The sequence below is a fragment of the Podarcis bocagei genome (genome assembly GCF_964188305.1).
Source record: "Podarcis bocagei genome assembly, chromosome: 1".
NCBI lineage: Eukaryota > Metazoa > Chordata > Lepidosauria > Squamata > Lacertidae > Podarcis > Podarcis bocagei.
This window is the reverse complement of record NC_138125.1, coordinates 79983985-80001128: the sequence shown is the minus strand read 5'-3', so window position 1 is coordinate 80001128 and position 17144 is coordinate 79983985. Positions and strand designations below refer to the sequence as shown.

The window sequence follows — 17144 nt, the reverse complement described above, 5'->3', positions numbered from 1 at the left end:
TGCTGTGCTCGTTGGCATTTGAGTCAGCGGCTGCGGGGGGGGGGGGGGATATATTCCGAGTCCCAAGTCCATCCATCTTGCTAAAATTGGGTAATCCGTGAAACTCTCTCCCTCTGCATTTTGTTTCTCCGAGTTGGAGAGATGCGTGTGGCCACACCCTCCAACTCGCGACAGATTTTCCACCCTTGCGCTGCCAGGACAGGCCGAGCCCGGCTTATTCTGGCTGGATAAACATCTCGCCAGACAGAGCGAGCCTGCCAGGCAGCCGCCAGCTCGGGGAGAGGCGGCTTGTGCCTTTCACAAACGTGGGTTTGTTTTCCCCCACAGCGTCGCCAGGTTGCTCATTTCCCTTCCCCAAACTGAAAGGGGGCGGGGAGAAGACGACGAAGGAGGAAAACCTGAAGCAAAATCACCTCCTTTCTCGCCGAAGTCTCGGAGAGAAAGAAAAATAAAGCCCCCTCTGCCGCCTGTCTCCACAGGCAGCGGCTCAGTCCTGCTTCTCCAACGTTGCACCAGGTGTCAGCAGAGATACCCGACTCGGAGCCTCCTGGTTATATAGTAACCTGTTGCTTTTGGCCGGTGGCTCCACCTCTCCCTCCTCCTCTGCCTGGGCTGAGGGAGCGCTTCCACCTGCTCTCAGTGGAGCTGCGAGGTCTGCACGGGGAGAAAGGAGGGCGAGGAGGAGCGAGAAGAAGAGGGAGCCGTCAGGAACGGAGAGGTCGTTTCCTCTTCCCCATCTCTGTCCCGGGCACCGTTTCCCCTGGGCGGGAGGTCGGCGGTCACCTCAGGGAAGCCCTTTGCTGAGCCCAGCAGAGCAGGAAGCCCCGAGTTCAGAATGGCAGGGAAGCTGGACTAAGAGGAAGGGAGCCGCTCAGTGGGGAAGGAATTACGAGGACCCAGGAAACTGGGAGAGTCCAGCTGGCTTCTGAGGGAAAAGTAAGTGAATTGTTGTTGTTTTTAATTTCTCCCCCCTCCTCCTCCCCCGCCCTGCTCCCCAGCGTTTGACGAGGAGCCTCCAAAGAATATTTCCCATGCGTAAGGAAGGGAGTGTATTTGGGAAAGGGAGTGCTGGTAAAAACTCTGGAAGAAGTTAAGGGAAGAAGGAGCAGGATTTTCTCCATGTTATTTTGTGGCGTACTACAACATCTCTGCCCAAATGGGAAAGGTCCAGCAGGGAGTGCTGTTTTGGCAAAGGAAGACTCTTAAAAACAAAGTCTAGCTTTGCTATCAGTTGCTCAGCTTCATCGACACACTGCTAAGTTTATTCCAAAGTTGGTTGGCTTTTTTCTCTCTGCTTTTATGTCTGCTTGGCTGCACTTTTGTGAAGTGGACCTCAAACTTACGACCATGGGAAAATGTTGGTTGAGTTTTGTTTTTAGTTTAGTGAAATCATATTGGCAGTGGCCTGGGGTGGGTGTGTTTGCTTAAATATGGAAAATACTGGTACAAATTCTTCTCAATAAATGCAAGTCATCTTAATTTAGAGCTTTCTGAAATGCTGTCTGATATTAAACCCTGGGAACTAATCACTGCGTTGTCAGACAAGTGGGGCACTTGGATATAATTGTTCCTTGGCTTTAATTAGGGCAATTTTGTATAATGTGCAGCAGCAGGACTGCTCTTCCATGCTGAGTAACTGCCTGGAAGTGTAAACAGAGACATACCAGATCTTTCTTTCCTAACTCACAAATTTCAAGTTATTCTGCCGAGGGTCATTGCTTAATATTTACATTTTGTACTCTGGATCCAGTTCCCAAGTACAAAAGAGATGCAAGAGAGTATTGTTTATTAACAGGACACTTGTATTTCATACACGAATGTCACACGTCCTTTCAGTTCATGCTAATTGCTCATACGCATTTTGTAAGAAGTCACAAGTTATGCATTTGGATGTCGTTCAAAAATTACACTGATGACATGTATTTGGGGATTTGTTCCCATGCACAATGTGTAAAGATGTCCTAAGAAGTTTGATCCATTCTGAATATCTGGATTTTTTGTGCTCACCACGTGACACTCTATAGTCATGTGAATAGAATGCCATATTAACAAGAGTTATAATTGCTCCAGCTTCCAGTTTACCAAAATGTTATGAACATTTACATAAATCAGGTGGGGCTGATGGGAGGCGTAAGCCAAAACATCTGGAGGGCATCAAGTTGGCAAAGGCTGTTTCACAGTATTAGTGTGGTCTAGTTCTTCCATTGTCTAGAGGAAAGGATGGTCCACATAGAAGTCCCAAGTCGATTGCTAATTTAGGTTAAAAGGACCTGTTATAAAACAAGAGGTTGGAATCTGCTGGGATTGTGAAATGCAGTAGTGTGCGTGGAGGGGAGGATATATCAGAGCGACCTGCACACTGACTACAAACAAAGCTCAGAGCCGCCCCCTTCGTATGCTACTGCAACAGTGTGGGAGCTGCTTCCCCATGGCTTCATCACCCACTGCCTTGCTACTGTCTGGAAGCCACAACTACATGATGTAAGGGTGGTGTGCAGCTCCTACCCATCCATTATATCCCAACTGGGAGGAAGAGATGGAATTTCTTAGGAATAGTCCATATGACTACTTTTGGCACTAATTATTACTTCAGCAGCCTGGGAAGAAGTTACTGGGCAGCACTTGTTGTGCCACTGAATACAGATAACCATGTCACCACTTGGTCACCCCTAATGTGTCATTAAATGTTCCTTACCACATGGCAAGATAAGACAAACAGGTGGTTTTATTGGTTGATTAAATGTACAGTGTGGAAAGGGACTACCTGGCATTTGACCATCTGACTTTTCACCCTGGATCTTTCATCACTCATTCAAGCAATAAAACTTGTTCATAATTCGTGACAAGAAGTGGGAAATGTTTTTATTTTATTTTTTTAAATCATTTTTATTAATTTTCCAATAAAAAACATCCTATATATCCAATCATAATCCAAGTAAAATAAAAAACTAAAAAAGACCAAATTATAATTATTAATTTTTCAGAGTTCCCCATGGTCTGGACCTCTGAAGCATATCACCACATCTCAGTCCTGCCTCTCCTCATTGTTTCCATATTTTCCACATCTTGATTTTCACGCTTTAAAATTCTCCATCCCTGGTTCCACAATTCTCAATCATGTCAGACGTCATATATCCTTTCATCCATCGAATACAGCTTTATTTGTAAGTATATATTTTTCCAACTGCCTTTTGACCAGCGCAGCTTCCTCTGACTCCATTCCAATCCGGGATGTTATCCAAGTCTGTTATCTGAAGTTTAATGACGCAGCAACTCCCAGTCATTAATCCTTCCAATCCAGGCTGTTGTCCGAACCTTCCTTTTGAGCTTTAATGAATCAGTACCTTCCATGTTAAATTGTTGGGCAAAACTGTTTGAAATGTTATTATATTCAAGAGCTGAATGTAAATTCATTTAAAAACAACAACAGAATTTCAGTTAATACTAAACATAATAGGTGATTAGATCAACCTCAGAGGGAGCCTCCATCCTAGTGCCGCCATTGGGGATAGAACCCCCCCAAGTCCTGAAAGCTATACCACTCAAAGGATCCATGCCTGCGGACTTTGGACAGATGAAAAAATGAACATGAAATTACGAAAGCCAGAGTAGTCTAGACTTTGGACAGATAAAAACATGGTAATAAAATTATGAAAGTGAGTGTTGAACCTGTCTTCAAATCCCTGCTCAGCCTTGAAGTTCCCAGATGGCCTTGACAAATAAATTTCTTAAGCTTAGTGCATAGTCTGCAAAAGAAGACTGAATGAGATAATGACTACCAAGCTGGCTACATTTGAGAAATACCAGTACTTGTAGAAATATGAACAATGGCTAGTAATTAGTTGGGATACACATGGATAACACAGTAATGAATCTTTTCTAGCTTTTAATCAGTGGTGAGCCATAACAGGAAGGTGGGTCAGGTCTTTTTCTCCCCACCTCACAGCTAACTTTGACAGGTAGGTGGGACCAGGCAGCTGTCTTGCCATCTGACATCATAATTGTTCCAATGTAATGATTACATTTTAGATAATTATTAGGGGTCATGTTTGCCTCCTTGGTTTTAAAAGCAAGCTTTTTTATGCCAGTTTGCTTTGTAGTTTTGATATCTAGAACCTTTTTTAAAGATGATATGTTCATTTGAGAAATGTGTCTCTCAGCATGGGGCTTTAAGAAAACCACAATGATCAGTCTGTCTATGATGAGTATTAGCAAATCCCAGATAACAGAATTTAAATGGATTTACACAGAATGTACAGATTTCTCATACACTTGCACACTTTTCTTGTCCTATCTGCTCATTTCAGTGCACATCTACCTCGTTCTAAGAGTGGAGTGCAAGTCATCATTCAAATAGGGTGGGTATTGTGATGTTTGCAGGTTTGAAATAAAGTATCCAGTTAACCCCAAATGACAGTCATGTGAAGGTGATGTTCAACATCTTTATAAATGACTTGGATGAAGGAATTGAAGGGATGCTTATCAAATTTGCAGATGACACCAAACTGGGAGGGGTAGCTAATCCTGCAGAAGACAGAATCAGAATTCAAAATGACCTTAACAGATTGGAGAACTGGCCACAAGCTAACAAAATGAATTTCAATAGGGACAAATGTAAGGTTCTGCACCCAGGCAGGAAGAACTAGATGCACAAATATAGGATGGGGGACACCTGGTTTACTAGCAGTACATATGAAAAGGATCTAGGTGTCTTGGTGGACCACAAGCTTAACATGAGTCAACAGTGTGATGCAACAGCAAAAAAAAGCTAATGCTTTTCTAGGCTGCATCAACAGAAGTATAGTGTCCAGATCAAGGGAAGCAATAGTACCACTCTATTCTGCCATGGTCAGACCACACCTGGAATACTGTGTCCAAAGTATATTGACAAACTGGAACATGTGCAGAGAGGGCAACCATGATGATCAAGGATCTGGAAACTAAGCCTTACCAGAACTGCTTGAAGGAGTTGAGTATGTTTAGCCTGGAAAAGAGGAGACTGAGAGGAGGGATGATAGCCATCTTCAAATATCTTAAGGACTGTCATAAGGAAGAGGAAGCATGCTTGTTTTCTCCTGCTCTTGAGGGTAGACTTGAGGCAATGGCTTCAAGTTACAATAATTGAGATTCCGAGTAAACATTTGGAAAAACTTTGTGACAGTCAGAGGTGTTTGGCAGCGGGACAGACTCCCACGAGAGGTGGTGGACTCTCCTTCCTTTGTGGTTTTTAAGCAGAGGTTGGATGGCCATCTGTCATGGATGCTTCAGCTGAGATTTCTGCATTGCAGGGGGTTGAACTAGATGATCCTTGGACCCCTTTCAGCTCTAAGATTCTATAATTCTATGACTGCCACAATTAGCCACCTCACCACTAGCCCCTTTTCAGTGTATGTAGCTGATACTAGTGTTTAGAAAACGTGGTTGTGTGTCATCAACAATGCCTTCCACTGTGTTTGTGTTCTTTATCTGTACAGATACAGAAACAAGAAGCAAGTTTGTGCCAAGCTCCAGAGACATTGCCAGCTCTTGCCATTTTGTCACTTGGCTTGTAGTTTTTGTTTAAAAGGTATACGAATTTCAGAGTTAATCACCCTTGAAGGCTTGGATGAAAGCTCTTCTCACAACAAATGACACATAGGTTTTATTAGTTTTGTGAATGACAGTAGTAGTCAGGTGGTTAACAACTGTCCTATTAATGCAAGCTATAATATGTGTAATATATGCAGTGTGTCCAGCTGTTCCTCTTCAGAAGCACATTTAGTTAAACTAGAAAGACTGCCAGGGCTCAACAATAGAGGAAGCCCATTTTGCTGGGTCCAAACCATCAAGAAATTCACCTACCCAAGCCCTGTTTATGGTTCAAGAAAACTAATTTCAGTAGAGCTTACAGAGGCATTACGTCTCACTCATATTAATGACTCAAAAAATCAAGAGAGCCAGGGTGTAACATGTCGGGGGGGGGGGGAGCAGGGGGAGAGAGACATGGGAGGAAAGCATCATAAACATATGTCTTTTCAGGTTCAGCTTCTGTGCTTAATGGCAGGTCAAGCAACATGGCCAGACTCTAGGATTCTGCCTGTCCAGCCCCTCTGTCTTTACCAGAGGGTTGACAAAGGCTGCCCTTGTGGCAGTGGTTTTGTATAGGACACAGCTCCTTTTATTGTACTATTTTCCCCTGCAGTTTGCACAACATTTTTAGATCCAGCCCTTGAGGGGAAATCTAATTGCAGAACATTGATTTTCTGCTGACTTCTCATTATAGAGTGGCCCTATTAGCAGTGGTGGGATTTGCCTTGGTAGCTTCTAAAGTCCAAGCCAATTTTCCACCTTCTTAGTAGTGTAATAAATTGGTTAAATTTAACTGCTATTGTGAATATCTGTTTTATTGTAATTATTACTGCTTTACTACTTACTTCTCTTGTTGTATGACTCCTTGATGGAACCATAATGACTGGCTGACATGGAGGAATCATCAAGGGAAATGTTTCGTGGGCTAGAGCTATGCAGGAGATATGGAGCTAAATATGAAGGGGTCAACCTCAGGGTGGCCAGATTAAAAAAGAGGACAGGGTCATGTTGAAGCAACACCTGCTGGAGCTATTGTAGCTTCTGTACAACAATTGAGGTGCAGGGGTTCTGTTGTCCTTTGCATCTGGCTGCCCTAGTCCAATAGGAAGGCAAGCTAGAGGTTTTGGGAAATGAGATGGTGATGATTCAAAGCCAGTCCAAACAAATCCATAGCTTCTAGTAGGTCTCATGAAGAAGAAAGGGTGAATTCTTTATGTATTCATTCATTTCATTCCATTTCTATTCTGCTCTTCCACCCATAGGAGCCCAGGTTGCAGCACAATTCAAAATAAAATCAATAAAAACATACACAATGTGCCAAGAGTGATTTGGTACAGGCTGGCTGATGTGAACAGCTTTCAAGGCTGTTGGGATGGAAAAGTCCCTTGGTTGGGATGGGTAAGAGTCATTACTATCCAGCAGCCTTCCTCAACCTGGTGCCCTCCCAGTGCTTAGGACTATAACTCCCATCCTCCCTGATCATTGGCTGTATTGGTAGGGGCTAATGGAACTTGTAGTCCAAAACATCTGGAGGGTACTAGGTTGGGGAAGGCTGCTATACATGATCAATTTTGTGTAGTCCAATTTTCCTGTGATAGTATATCGGGAGAGAAATGATGAGACCTGCTAAAGAGGTCTGTAGCTTATGCCTAAGGGGTCAAACATCCAGACAGCAAGATGTATGGGGCAGTTATTGTGGATTTGGTAGCCAACAGTATAACTAGGAGCAGTGGAGCGAAAGATACTATACAAGCAGGTGCTGGTTGGAACTGAGCCCTTTTCAGATAAATGCAAGGGTGTAGCCATCTAGCCTTAATTTCATCACTTGTTAGTGAAAATAAGTGGCATCCTGGCCAGACTCCTTGGATACGATGAAATGAAGGACAACGTTCTGGTCCCTTTAGTTGTTCTATAGCAGAGGGGTTTTAGGAAGCCCAGCTTATGTTGCAGTGGCACAAGTATGAGAAAACCAGCTCAGGTTCCTCTTCTACACAATTCTTAAAAGGTATGGGAACTGTTCGGTTGTATCCAAAGTTGGTCGAACTCAGAGTAGGCCTACTGAAATTAAGGGCAGGAATTCAGCATAGCAGGAATTCAGTCAGTGCAAGCATTTCAGCTTGCCAGGCAAAACAATCCCCCTTCTCCTCCCCCTGCACTCTGTTTTGGTGTGTGCACTCCTATCGAACCCTGAGCCAATTTGCAGGCTGTAGGAAGGGAGCAGGAGAGAAACCCTGTTGTGCTAGCAGGACTTGTTAACCATCTGGCCAAAGAGCCTAAGTTAGTCATGTGCATTGATTTCAATATGTCTGCTTTGAGCTTGACAAAGCTGGAGACAACCCATTTCATTGTGTTGCTAGGCATTGCTGCTTGCTCGATTGGTTTTCATGTCCATCTAAGTCCTCTGCAAGGGGAGAAGCAGGACTAGAAAAGATAGTGCCGAACAGGGCAAACTGAATGGCACGGCTGGAGAATTCTTGATATATGGGCTAGACTTAGGGTGGAAGATTCTTACTCTTCATAGCACTTGAATGATCACTATGCAAGCTGTTTGTGTTGAGGGAACAGGAAAAGCTGGTTGTCTGCAATAGGTTTCTGTATTAATAGTGACTCAGTATTGCAGCAGAAATTACCTAGGGAGACTTTTCGCCTTATGGAAATGGTTCACCCAGAAGCTTTTGGTATTAGAACCCTCTGCTTTTGTAAGCAAAATATGCTTCCAGTTTTAGTTGAAAGAGTGTTACAAAATCATATTTTGTTTTGCAACTGCAGTAGATGTATGGTGAAGAAGCGGGTATGTGTTTGGTTTGGTATCTTGAAACTAACAGTTCTTCCAACTGCCCCTTAATGCAAGCGACAGGAGGATACCAGCTTTGTGATTCAAATCTGTTACTGTATCTTAAAAGTCCCATTCATTAAAGAGATATCTTTTAAACTGATGTAGGGGAAGGGTTTGTATGTTGTGTATGATTTTAGAATATTATTGCATTTTAAGTTACTTATCATTCAAATTTTTATTGGTTGCTGTTTATGGTCTCCTGAAGACCACGGAACATTTACTGTGAAATACCTACGCTTTGTTTACTCACTTTTTATGGAACATTTGCATGACATCATAAACAAAACATCCTCATCTCACGTTTTCCCTGCTCAGGTTACATTTATCCAGAGCTCAGAAAACCCATCAATTTAACCCATGATATAGAGGGCACAGTTTCTCTAAGTGTAGATGGCCTATTGCGCTTGGAATCTATTCTCTTTAGCCTTTCTTTTTCCAAACAGATCTGTTTGTATCTGTTTTTCGTGTCTCTTCCCACAACCCCCCAATTTCAACGGTGTTATGATTTAGAGTGCAATGAGAGGGGGGAGATAGTAATGAGCTGTGTGGCAGGTGGGGAGAAGAAGCATTTTAACCATTTCCATAGACAGTGGTCCAATGAAAATTACCCTCTTACCAACATTTGGGACTGAGGAATAAATATGGAGGAGGGGTGGAACTGGTTTCTTGGCTACAGAAAGTTATCTGGATGCCAGACATCTGAAAGCAGCATTGCTATTCCACTTCCTGCTTAAAGTAGAATACTAATGATGATTGAGTGCTGCTAAATTGTCCACATCTGCAAGAACCTCACATCTGTGCTAGGTAGTTTAAAATCTGACATGCTAATGCCAGGGATTGATTTCATCCCTGGAAGGCTGTTGATTTCACAGAATCTGTTACATCAATTTCAGTGGGTTTTGTTCTTGGGGTACAAAATTCCACACTTGGCTGCTGTATTCAGAAAATAAAACAGCCCTGGTATCTACCAACAATCTAATTTCAATACTGCATGTTGTTCCATCTGATATATTGCTGCTGTTAAAAGTTTTTTTCCCTTTTTTGCAGCGATCCAACAGTTTTTGTAAAACAGGGATAGCTAACTTCTTTTGAATCAAGGGCCATATTGGCCCAGGATCAGCCCTCTGGGGGCCACATGGCAAAGTGGAGATGGATAAAATGCAAAAGTGTGGGGCACTTTTTTTTAAGGACACATTTTGGGGTTTCAGTGAGTTGCCTTTTGGTATCACAGCAATGGATCCATGGGGCTGGTCAGTAGAATTTTAAATTACTAAGGAACCCATGAGTCCTTCAATGCTGTCCCTATTGCTGTCTCTAAGGAAAGGCTATTCTGTCAGTTTCTATTTCTCTAGTTCCTTATCCTTCTTGTCTTAAATTAATATCTCTACATTTCTGTATTATTTTGTAGTTTTGCTTTAAATGTCCTCAGCAAAATTCATCAGCATTTTTGTGCAAACTGTGTACTTTGTGCAAATATAAACATTTTTGTATGCAATTTTGCCTGATACACAGTTTGCAAACAGTTTCTCCTATTTTTAAATCAAATTAATATTTTATTTATTAAATTTTTATACAACCATTCATCTGAACATCACAGGGTGGATTACAATATAAAAACACAAAAATACATAACATAGTAACAAAACAAAAAAAACCTAATACCCTCCACAATTTGAAATGCCATAGATAGTTTACTTATTTGTTTTTTATTGGTTTTCATTATCAAAAAAGCAGATATTGTTGCCTAGAAATACAAATTTGGTCACATCCAACAACTGAGTAAAAGAACAATAATTAAATAAAATGTAAAATAAATCTGAAAACAAATTTTGAATTTGTAGACAGAGTTGTTGAAGAAAACCAGAGCAGTAACAATTACAACATGATATATAATGGGGTGAGCTCCCGTTGCTCGGTTGCTGATTCTGCCAACCTAGCAGTTCAAAAGCACATCAAAGTGCAAGTAGATAAATAGGTACCGCTTTGGCAGGAAGGTAAACGGTGTTTCCGTGCGTTGCTCTGGTTCGCCGGAAGCGGCTTAGTCATGCTGGCCACATGACCTCGAAGCTGTACTCCGTCTCCCTTGGCCAATAAAGCGAGATGAGCGTTGCAACCCCAGAGTCTGCCACGACTGGACCTAATGGTCAGGGGTCCCTTTACCTTATTATATAATGACTTACAATGTTTAAACTGGGGAATACAGGTAAATAATAATTTAAACCATCAATATTTTGGATTTACAAACATTTCATTTTCCATCCCTTTGTTACTAGTTGTGTAAACCTTAATAAAAACTTTTTAAAAATGATAAGGAATGGAGGGGGAGATAAAGATGTGGTGGTTGGGAATAAAATAATTTAGACATGCCAGTATGTAGTAGGCACTGCTAACAGTTTTCCCTGCTGCATTTTGTATGTTATTTCCTGCCATATATGCATTTTATACACTCTTCTTTCTAAAATATATACATTATTTAGTTGGAGACCTAGTCCCAAAATTCAGAGCAATATAGTTCAGTTTTGGTTTGCATATTGTCTTCAAAAGTGCAAATTAAGTAGGTTTGCACTAAAATCTGAACCATTCCTGAACCCCCATCCCTTGCTACCTCTGTCACTTTGGATAGAAAGGCAGGAAATATACACGCCAGTCCATTTTTCTCATTTTATTGAGATGCACAGTACCACCAAATATTGTGGGTGGGGAAGCCAGGAAGAGAGGTCAAACTAGCTATACAACTACACCCTTTTCTACATTTTCTGCAGTGATTAAAAGCTTTTGTGGCTGCCCTGGGTGGGTTATTCCAGCCTGACTGCGTGCTTGGTGTAAAAATAATTCTTTCTCAGACTTCACTCTTGGCCTGGCTTCCTGGATCTTTGTCTACTACTCCCTCAAAACTCCCATCATCATACTTCCTGCTTTTTTGACAAATGTGTATACTTTTGGCACCCGTTTTCCTCTGGGATGCCCACAAAGAATGAATACACTACCTATCTTCTGGTTTTCTAAGTCCCTCAAATCAGGAGGGAAAGTGGACAAGCAAGCTAACTTTGCACCCACCTCCCCTTGCTACCCGGTCACCATGCCCACCTCTCTCCAGTAGCTGCAGGCATGACTTCTGAAAGCGTGGAGGCTTCTCTTTTCATCTAGGCTCCCCACCCCCCATGCAGAACCCTGGAGAATGTCTGGGTAGGATTACTGCCTTCTGACAAAGTCAAATTAGCTCATGAATTTATGCAGTACAGAGTGGTTCAGCTCAAACATCACAGTAAACCATGGTTTATTGTGATGGAAACAAGCGTAGCCTCCTGCTCCCCCAGACTCAGATACTCTTCTCTTCCCCCCCCCCCGCCCACCCTCCAGCGTTGCTACAAGAAGGTGGTCGAGCATTTTCACTTCCTTTTTTTCATTTTCAGCTTGTTATGTCATCTGAACCTGACAAATGGTATTTAAACTTAACTATGGTTTGTTTGAAACAAGCCAACTTCAAACTGGCTTATGAAGCAGTGTTGTCTAAATAGTCCATAGTTAAAATTAACTGTGTTTGGGGGTTGAGCATAACAGAAATGGCACAAACTGAAATTGGAAGTTGGAAGCAAACACTTCTTAATTCCTCCTCTCCACATTTACAAGTCCAGTGAAGGCTAGGCTCATTACTAACATGATAAAAATGTGGTATCTGGGCACAGCCAGTGTCTCAAACATCAATTTCAATGTTATAACAATACATTAGAACAAGTGTGTCATTTGGTGTGGGTTTTAACTTACTGTGAGTAGTGTAGCCGCCTTAAACCTGACATCCTCTAGATGTTTTGAATTCAAGTTTCTTTTAGTCTGAGCTGTCACGTACTGGCTGAGACTGATGGGAGTTGTAGTCAAAAACATCTGGAGGATATCAGGTTGGAGAAGGCTGAAACAGCACGACATAAAGGGTATAACTACACCAGCATTTTCTGCTGTGATGGACAATGCTCTGAACATATTCCAGAATTTGGAGGATTCTTGCAGTTTGAGCTCCCTGGAGGAAGAATATTCTTGTTTCACATTTGCATTGCCCCACCATGATCAGTGTGACAGTGTGTTGCACACTGTAGCACATGAGTAGGCAAACTAAGACCCGGGGGCCAGATGCCGCCCAATCGCCTTCTACATCTGGCCTGTGGACAGTCCGGGAATCAGTGTGATTTTGCATGAGTAGAATGTGTCCTTTTATTTAAAATGCATCCCTGGGTTATTTGTGGGGCCTGCCTGGTGTTTTTACATGAGTAGAATGTGTGCTTTTATTTAAAACGCATCTCTGGGTTATTTGTGGGGCATAGGAATTTGTTCAGATTTTTTTTTCCAAAATATAGTCCGGCCCCCCACAAGGTCTGAGGGACAGTGGACTGGCCCCCTTCTGAGAAAGTTTGCTGACCCCTGACATCCTGGAATAAAAAACCTCCCATTCAGAAGGCATTTTTTACTTGACTCAGTTAATGTAACAAGGCCATTTTTTAAAAAGTGGGCCATGCATTTAAGTTAGCCTTTTGACTATGAGCTGAAAGGTTTTGGTTTCAATCTATTTTTTCAATCTAGCAGTTGGAAAAAGAGGTGTTTGTTTGTGTGTTGGGGTGCAGGAAAGTCTGGCAACGGAAGGTTCCAGGGAATAAACAGATTCTTTTGCCCACCCCAGAAAGAGAGGGTAAAAGAAGGATGGAGATAGCGTCAAGCCTTTGCTTCTATCTTAAGGTCTACTCTTAGGATACAGGTACTTTGGTGGGCAGAGACTGGCATGTTGGAAGTGAACAACTGAGAATCAAGTATGGACTTATATTTTGTGCTGTAAAGGTGTTCCATCAATCTCTCCAGGATGCTTGATCCGTAATAAATTCATTTTTGGTTTCTTGAACTGAATATTAAAGTGTTGCATGGTTGCTACTTGGTACACCAAGGTAAACTTTTGCTCCTAAGGAGATGGAATTACCCATCCTTTCCCCCCTTCTTATTCCTCCACCACACCTACTAGGCTTGGGTTTTGGGAACTGCCATGGTTCTCCAGGGAATAAATGCTAAGATAAAAGCCTGAATTTGGTTTGCTTAGAGCTTGAAGCAGCTACATTTCCTGGTTCTCAGGAGAGAAGTGGGAGCTTGTTCATGCTGCTTTAGGGAATGGTGGAGCCAGTCGTGACTTGGGGTTATGAGAAGGGTGTGGGTGTAACAATTGCCTCCTTCGCTATGTGCTGTCATGGAAGGTTTCTGCCTCCTGCTTTGCACACAGGACTTGATTCATCAACAGCACAGGGAATATCTGCCATCATGCAAGAACAGAGTCTCCTGCCCTAGAACTATAGCAATACAGTGGTGCCCCGCAAGACGAAATTAATTCGTTCCGCAAGTTTTGTCGTCTAGCGAATTTTTCGTCTTGCGAATCATGAAATCCCATAGGAATGCATTGAAAATCAATTAATGCGTTCCTATGGTCAAAAAAAGTCCAAACAAAGCCAAATTTGGTACAACAACAGTTTATTAACTGCTCTTTAAAGTCACACATACTGTAAAGAGCAGTTCAAAAACTGAAGGGAAAATAAATTAACTTTATAAACAAAACATGTCTTTGTTTTTAGACAAAGGAAACAAAGTCGCGAGACGTTTTCGTCTTGCGAAACAAGCCCATAGGGAAATTTGTCTTGCGAGGCAAATCGAAAACGGAAAAACCTTTCGTCTAGCGAGTTTTTTGTCTTGCGAGGCATTCGTCTTGCGAGGTACCACTGTACGTATCTGCTTTCGCAGGGACAATTAAGGCACTGAAATCCCATTGACTTCCATGAAATGTGTGTGGTAGGGTGGGTGGAGATCAAGGGCTGTGTTCAAGGTCACATGAGTAAAGGTAAAGGTACTCCTGCCCGTACGGGCCAGTCTTGACAGACTCTGGGGTTGTGCGCTCATCTCACTCTAGAGGCCGGGAGCCAGCATTGTCCGCAGACACTTCCGGGTCACGTGGCCAGTGTGACGAAGCTGTTCCGGCAAACCGGCACCAGAGCAGCACATGGAAACACCGTTTACCTTCCCACTATACAGCGGTACCTATTTCAGTGTTTCATTTCCTTCTGATTTCTCTGTCCAAAATTTCCCACTCCCCATGAAATGTGTATATACCTGAAGCTCAGGAAAGTGATTCATGTATCTGGCAAAGGGGACAGTAGTTCATGAAAGCTTCTGCTATAATAAATGTGGCATTCTTTTAAGGTGTCACAATATGTTATTTGTTTTTCTGCAAAAGGCTAACATGGCTGACCCCTCTAGAAAGGCAGTTCTAGAGCCTTTTGGGGCTCAGGCTCTGTTTGGGAAGCTTGCCACACCCACAAACCTAATGAAATGTTTTTAGCACCATCTAGCAATGCAATACAAAAAATATTGGCCTATTCTGGTAATACAACAGGCTCCATATCACAGCACCAGAGAGTTAACCATTGAGTACATACTTGGACAGGATATGGTTATATCACTTCCTGTCAGTTTTCCCTTTAAAAACTTCCTACAATTCTTTCATCTTCATCACAAGGTCTTGGTCCCAGGCTGCCTGATCCTTTGGTGCTCTCGAGAGGATTTCCTTCAGAAACTTGATGCTGCTGGGTGCAAAACTGTGTCTGGAACTGTCAAAGCCGCTACCTGGTCTGCGGTCTCGAACTTCAAACACAGAACGCCTGTGTGCCAGTCCTGCCACCAGCCTAGCCAAAGCAGTGCCTGTTTGTTTTGTTAAAGTGCCACTCCCCAGTCGACATAGCATGTGCCAAGTTACAACTGAGTATGGATTGTTAGCAAATATCCAAACATATATATATATACACACAGAGGATGTGAGCAAGAGCTAAAAATGGAAGACTGGCAGGATAGGAAAGTAGCCACCCCTGTGTTGAGCTGGAAGGCTCAAACCCCATGAACAATGATGTATGGGTGTGTTTCTGCAAAAAGTAATTGCTGCATTCACAATGATAAGAAGGAGGTGAGGAGTTGGCTTGCTATTCACATTGCCTTCGGTTTTTGCTACTCCTTACTTGCTCTGTGTGCACAGCAGTGGGGAAAAAGGTTTCCTCTATCACTGTAGCTGGAGTTAGACACTGCATTCTGAACCCTCAAGAAGATTGTGGTTGGGGAACCAAGAGCATGCCATAGACACTCACAATCTTGCCTCCCTCTTCTGCAGAGATTCTACAGGTGTGCAGTGGGTTTGTGTGACTGACAGATCAAGCTTGTAAGTGGATGAAATGTTTTAACCAAATCTCTTGTTCCAGTGCTTTGGGGAAGGAATGTTGAAACAAATATACAGCCTTGGTCATGTGCTTCTTACTCTTATGCAAGTTCTGTTTCTAAGGAGCAGGAAGATTATTTAAAGAGTTCTGATAGAGCAGCTGGAGCATAAATCCATCCAGCCCTTCCCTTTGATGCTCTCTTTAAGAACATATGGCTCCTCCTCCCCATTTATTTCCTATAATTTAATCTTGTTGGGTTTTTTAGTGTTTGTCACTTGTTAGAGTCATTGGAGTTCCACTCCATCCCATCTTTCTTATAATGTTTTTGATCTGAGAATTCAGTGTGGTCTATTTTATTTAGTCCTGGTGTCTGGACTGTGTTAGAGATGCAAACTTAAATTCAATTACCTTGTAGCTACGTCTCTATTAGAAGCTTTACATATAATTTCAGGAATCAGATAACAAATTAGGGATGACAACCAAAAGCTGAGTTCATTCATGTCCACAAGGCATCTCTGCCAATGGCAAACTCTTAGCAGTTGCATCATAGTTAATAATAGGTGGAGCAAAACTTTAAAGCCAGATTGTATGTATGCATGTATATATGTTTTAATTAATGCATATAGAGTTAATTAGCACGGTGAAGTGACTACCACTAAAAGAGAACACTTACCTCCCTTCCATTCATCAGAGCCATTATTTTTAATCTACAAAAATAACTATAGTATATCAGCTACTATAATGCAGTGAGAGGTATGACTACTTAAATGTTGTATATTAAATATTACATAAAGCTTGGGAAGCTTAGTATTGCTTGAAAAGCATTAGGCAGAGGAATTTACTGACCTGTCTACATTTGTTAAATACGTATTTTTTGCACCATAGGGCGCACCTGACCATATGAATCAAATGTTGCACTAAACTATTTAAAGCAGCAAAGCGGGCGGCTCCTGTCCGCTTTGCTGCTTTAAACTGAGCCTCAGAGGAGGGTAGGAAGGGGAACCATGGCTTATCTAAGTCCAGTTAATAATGCTGAGCCTGACTTATGGCCATCGAGATTAGCCTGGCCGTCTCAGTGGAAATCTGGGGAGGCTGGGGTGGACTTTCCAGTGGTCAAAGTGTGGTTGTGTCTTCCTGCCCGGCATCTATTTCCTGCCCTCTTTCCCCCCTGCACCCCCACACCCTGCTTTGAGGGAAGGAAGCGGAGCCATGGATCCTCTGCTCACAACTGCAGTGGATTCCCTCCACTTTGAAGCAGGAAAGTGGGAGAGGAGCTGCTTACACGAGTGTAAGCTGCTCCCCTCCCACTTTGCTGCTTCAAAGGGAGCAAAGGAGGAGGGAATCCTCTGCAGCCGGAAGCAGAGGATCCATAGTCCCCTTCCTTCCCTCCTCCGTGATTGCTTTGAAGCAGGAAAGTGGGAGAGGAGCTGCTTACACGAGTGTAAGCTGCTTCCCTCCCACTTTGCTGCTTCAAAGGGAGCCGGGGAGGAGGGAATCCGCTGCAGCCACGAGCA

At 42.7% G+C, this 17144-nt stretch overlaps 1 protein-coding gene across 1 annotated transcript in view; it reads left to right on the top strand.

Annotated features, from left to right (window-relative positions):
• The first annotated feature begins 262 nt into the window (after positions 1 to 262).
• Positions 263 to 17144, top strand: part of EPS8L2 (EPS8 signaling adaptor L2) — an 87111-nt gene continuing 70229 nt past the window's right edge. The window contains exon 1 of the mRNA XM_081202816.1: positions 263 to 936. The gene's annotated coding sequence lies outside the window, so the exon portion shown is untranslated. The remainder of the gene's footprint in view (positions 937 to 17144) is intronic.